The sequence below is a fragment of the Pristis pectinata genome, chromosome 11 (genome assembly GCF_009764475.1).
Source record: "Pristis pectinata isolate sPriPec2 chromosome 11, sPriPec2.1.pri, whole genome shotgun sequence".
Lineage (NCBI taxonomy): Eukaryota > Metazoa > Chordata > Chondrichthyes > Rhinopristiformes > Pristidae > Pristis > Pristis pectinata.
Genome location: NC_067415.1, coordinates 60,180,154 through 60,186,235, shown reverse-complemented (window position 1 = coordinate 60,186,235; position 6,082 = coordinate 60,180,154).

The following is a 6,082-nucleotide window of genomic DNA, read 5'->3' as shown; positions in this document are numbered from 1 at the left end:
TTCAGTTACAAGGAGAGACTAGGTCTATTTTCCCTGGAGTGGAGGAGTTTGAGAGGAGACATGAATGAAGTATATAAAATTATGAGGTATATAGATAGAGTAGACTAGGAAACCTTTCCCCTTATTAGAGGTGAATAAAACCAGGGGACGTAGACTTAGGGTAGGGGATAAGAGATTTAGAGGGAATTTAAGGGTGACCTTTTTCCAGGTCACATTACAGAATGGTACCTGGAATGCACTGCAAGAGAGAGTTGTGGAAGCAGAATCACCGACAGCATTTAAGAGGTGTCTAGATGAGCACTTAAATCACCTGGTCCTGGAAGGCCAAGTTCTGGAAGATGGGATTAATGCAAATGGTTGCCTGCTGGTTGGCGTGGACATTGTGGGCTGAATATTAGAAACAAGAGGTTTCTCTTGGAAACCTCTTGGAAACAAGAGGAAACAAGAAACAAGAGCAAAATTAAACTTTCAAAAATCTCAACATAAGAGACCTTTTCCTTCGGACAACTAACAAAATAATAGACCATTAAAAATCATAGATTATAAATTGTCAAGTGATGATTTATTGTGAAAACTCTGCTTCCCCATTACCCTTGCCTTCCATGTAGGCTTAACTTTGTTATCACTATGGTGCAGTGCTCCCTATGTGTTTGCTGCCTTGCTGCTGAAAGGTTGTTCCTTTCCCACAGTAGGAAAAGCAGACAAATGTACTCAAAACACACAATGAGCTCATACCATGGAAGTGTCAACATAGGACTGCTGCTTTACAAGAGTGAACTCCTGGTATTCAGCATTGGCAACAGGACAGAATTCATTTTAATAGGAAAACCTTGCAAGGTGAGACATTTGAAGATATTTCATGGAAAACTTTGGACATTTCATCCTTACCAAGACATGAATTTAGTTGCTTGGCCTTACATTCCAGATTCAAACATAAAGCCATGAAGCTGAAGAGATCAGAAACAACACACCACTTATTCAACACTATTTTGCCTCCAACTAGCAAATTATTTTTTGACTTTATTTCGTTATTGTTTAAATTTATGGGTTTTTTTTTGCACAGCTGCACCTTGTGATTTCAAAACCAATGAAAATCAAAACAAAATCCATCATGTTTTAGTGGAAGTGCAATAAAATTGTCTATTAAAATTCTGTATTAAGATGTTACTCAGCAGAATCATAATTTTTTCCAGTGCAGGTTTAAATGGAGTGCAGAGAAACAAGGACCTGGTATATTTCAAGGGAGTGTGGGTGTTGTGAAACAAGTTCAAGGTCTCAAAGGACAAGGACTCTGAACACAGTCTGAGTTAAATGATTTATTTACAAAGGCAAACACAGGGAAAAGGTAACGGGATGACACACACACCGGTGATAGCGAGCATGAGAAAATCACAAGGGTAAAATACACACATGCACACACAATGAACTGGGTACAATCAATCAAGGAAAAGCAATATGTACCCACCACCCCTCCACGCCACCAGGAATACTAGCTTAAGATGCTTCTAACCCTGTCAAAGCTTACCAGTGGTCTCTCCAGCATCGTTTCATGATTCCTCTAGGCAAACAAAGACAGCGGACCCAGCACATGTGGCACTCTTTATCGTGCTGGAGGGCTGGGAGTGGGGGGGGGGGGGGTAGGGGGGGTCCAGCCCAGGTAGTTCAAAAGGGCCAATGGCCCAGTGCCAGCAAGGACTAATCAGTCACAGGTACAAAGGTACTTAAAGGAGCCAATGGTTAGGTGTGCACTGATGGGTGGGGTGGAGCCAGGCCTTGATTGAGAGTGGTGTGTCTTTTAACCAGGTACTGGGCAGTGCTGTCACGTGACAATACAGTGGGAAATAGCATCAGGTGAGTTTAAAGGGATTGAGAGAACCAGGCCCGGGTGAGTGAAAGGGAGTGGAGAATCAGGGTCCTGCCAAATTAGAACAGAGCAAGAGAATGGAAGGGAGCAGAGGAAGCTGGGCCCCATCAGTGGAACTGTGGTAATCACTCAGATGCCAACCCATTGGGATTTCAAGTAATCAGCATATGGTCAGGATTTTACAGTAGTTCATCAGCCAATATCATTTACTTTTGGTTATGTAATGATTTCACTGTGTTTGTTAAAGATTATACTTTATATTTTGAAGTTTATGGAGGGTACAGAAGAGAACTAAAACTAGGAGGGCCTAAAGGGGGTATGGCAAGCAGGATTAGGGAGAATCCTCAAACCTTTTATAAATATATTAGAATTAAGAGTTTAGCAAGAGGTTCACTCAAGGACCAATGGGGAAATCTGTGTGGAGCCGGGGATATGAGTGTATACTTCTCATTGGTATTCACCGGGGAGAAGAATGTGAAGGCCAGAGAGTTAGGGGAGAGTTATGTTGATATTCTGGAATGTGTTTATATACAAAAGGACGTGTTACAGATACTGGCACTCATTCAGATGGATAAATCAACAGGGCCTGATGGGATCTATTCCAGGATGCTGTGGGAAGCAAGGGAGGAGATTGCATCATTGTTAGTCTTGGATGATATACCAGAATATTGGAGAATAGCAAATATTCCCTTATTCAAAAAGGGCAGTATGAATAAACCAGGAAACTACAGACCAGTGATCCTTATATCAGTAAGGAAATTATCAGAAAACATTCTAATTGACAGAATTTACTTACACTTGGAAAGGGAAGGACAGATTGGGGGAGCCAGCATGGTTTTGTGTAGGGGAAATCCTGTCTCTCAATTTTTTGAGAAGTAACTAAGAAAATTAAAGAAGGCAGAGATAGCAGGAGTTTTGATGTATAGAGACACCTTGGGGTGCAAGTTTATAGTTCCCTGAAAATGGAAACACAGATGGATAGGGTAGTGAAGGCAGCATTTGGCATGCTTGCCTCCATTGGTTGAGGCACTGAGTACAAGATTTGGAGGTCACGTTGCAGCTGCACAATATATTGGTTAGGCTGCACTAGCATTGTGGACAGTTCTGGTTGCCACAGTTAAGGAAGGATGTGGCGAAACAGATGCTGGAATCTAGATGAAAAACACAATGATGCTGGAGGGACTCAGCAGGCCAGGCAGCCGTGGAGAAAAGCAGGTGGTCAACATTTTGGGTTGGGACCCTTCTTCAGGACCTTCTCCACAGATGCTGCCTGGCCTGCTGAGTTCCTCCAGTATCATCATGTTTTTCATAGGGATGTGGTAGCATTAAGAGAGAGCAGAAGATATTCACCAGGATGTTGCCTGGAATAGAGGGCTTTAGTTACAAGGAGAAATTCGATAGGCTGGGTTTATTCTCACTGCAGTGTAGGATGCGGAGGGGTGACCTTATAGAGGTTTATATAATTAAGTGTATTAATAACATTTTGAGGGACAGATAGATGTTTAGCATCATGGTCAGCTTGGATGAGTTGTGCTGTACAGCTTTAAAACATTACCATGCATTAGAGTTCTGAAGAGAACTATGGTATACGTTGGTTTACTTGCACTCATATTGGGTATAAAGAAGAGCCTTCGAGTTATCTGTTAATACACAGATAGTTAATGGCAGGACCCTTAACAGCATTGATGTACAGTGGATTTTGGGCCCAAGTCCATACTTCCCTGAAAGTGGCAAAAGTAGATAGAGTGGTAATGAAGGTGTATGGCATAGAGTACAAGAGTCAAGTTGCAGTTGTATAAAACTTTGGTTAGACTGCACTTGGGAGTATTGCTTGCAGTTCTGGTCACCCAGTTACAGGAAGGTGCAGAGCTTTGGAGAAGGTTCATAAGAGGTTTACCAGGATGCTGTCTGGATTAGAGGGTATTAGCTAGAAGGAGAGGTTGGACAAACTTGGATCATTTTCTCTGGAGCACTGGAGACTGACGGGAGATCTGATAGAAGCTTATAAAATTATGAGAGGCCTAGTCAGAATCTGTCCCCCTGGGTAGAAATGTCGAGTACTTGAGGGCATAGCTTCGAGTTGAGAGGAGGAAAGTGTAAAGGGGACGTGTGGGACAAGTATTTCTTTTTTTATTGGCAGAAATAGGTAGGTGTCTAGAACACGCTATCAGGGGTGGTAGTGGAAGCAGATATGATAGTGATGTTGAAGAGGCTTTTAAATCGACGCATTCAGGAAAGGGAGAGATAGGTATGATGTGCAGGCAGAAGTGATTAGTTTAATTTGGCATCATGCTCAACACAGACATTATGGGCTGAAGGGCCTGTTCCTATGCTGTACTGTTCAATGTTCTGTTTGTGTCCTTTGTTATCTGCAGGAAGTCTGTGTCCATGTCCTTTGTGGATAACAAGGACTTAGTGCAAGTTCAGAATTTCTAAAGAGGTTAACAAAGATTAATCAATGTCAATGGAACTCTCCTTTTAATATCATCAGTATCTACACGTACATTTCTCTGTCAAATAATGTTTCACCTCTGATGAATATGCAATAGACCTTGCACTGTACTGGATGTAAAAATAGACCGGTTGCTTGATAAGTTGATGGAAGTTCATTTTTAGCTTAGTAAAAATCATTCCCTGCACCCATAGCATCCAGTTGATTCTTAAATTAAGTTTATCACAGCAGTACTTTACATGGCAGTTAATGCCATGTGATCATGATGAAGTTAAGCTCTTTATCTCAGTTCTAAACTTGCCTTTCATTAGTTGAAAATCTATTACTCTGCCAATTTTGCCAGGCAAGATATATTTTTAAACTGTATTCCATATTACCTTTTCTACATACGATTACATGATTAAAACGTTTGAGCTTCTTCACATAATTTGATCAATCAGTCAGAATCAATCTTGAGGCCTTCTGTGCTTAGAATGTTTTCATCTTGCAGATAGGAACAGTATGATTACCAAGATCCCATTAAGTCTACTGCAGAAAAAAAATTAAGATGAAAATTTAAAGTTTATTTTAATATACAGGAAATCAGAAAATGTTAAACACTTGGAGACTTACTGTTCCAAGAATCAGGTATGTAAACACAGATGTACCAGGCTTTGCTAAACTTCAGAAATAATCCATTTTCATTTCATTTGACATTCCTGTGATTGGCTGGCCAACAATTTGTTAAGCACTTTACAAACTTGGGAACTGGAGTTTCAATCAAACCTTCTGGATAAGATTGCAAACAAGAACACAAAGGCCTTCCAGAACAGTTACAAGTGTCAGCCGAGGCAAACAAATCTATTTAGACAAAATATTATTGTGCAGAGTTACAGAAAATAAATTCAGAACTTTTCAAAACAAAAATGTCACTTGTATTTTATCTAGGAAATCACATTTAAATTTAGCAATATTCCTGGTATAATGTATAGTGAATTATGTGATATCATACAATGTACAAACTAATTTTCAATGGGACTAGTCTTTGCATAGAGGCAAAGATGTCTTAAATTACCTCCATTCAATAACCACAATACTAATCTCAGACCAATCAGAAGTTAAAGGACAATATTAGTGCCAAAATGAAGAAAGAAAACTTAATTCATTTTTCATTACATATATTCCAAAAAGAGTAGTCGTTTAAAAAGCCAGCTCCAAAAGCGCATCGACTCATCATGGACATTTGTCGCTACTGTGACACCTCTTTGGCTTAATCCTTTGAATTGAAGTAACTTTCCCAAGGTTGGAACACTAAAGATTCAAATTATTTCATTGATGATATCGAGGACATTAACTCCAAAACAAAAATTAGACCCTTTTTATATTTTTAAGTTCTGACTTATAATCCCACAACTGGTGGTTCTTAACAGAACACCTTTTTTTAAAAAAAGAATCCCCAGATATGATACAATCACAATATACCACTTGGTTATGGAATACTGTAAGTAAATTTCAACTTTCGTATTTCTGAATTTAATATGTTAAGCAGGATTGAAAGTTCTTTTTTTACAGATCTATTTAAATACAAAAACAGTTCAGTGCTTTGTACTTTGGTTCCATGTAATGAAACGCTTTTTGGCCACAACAAGATTTGCAAAGTAAACTAGAAGCAACAAATCTGTGGAAGCAGAGAAGGAAAGGTGATATCTTGTAAATGTCCGATTGACTTCAAAAGTTGAAACAAAAACATGGTTTGAAAACTATATTAATTAAAGTGTCCTTAAGAA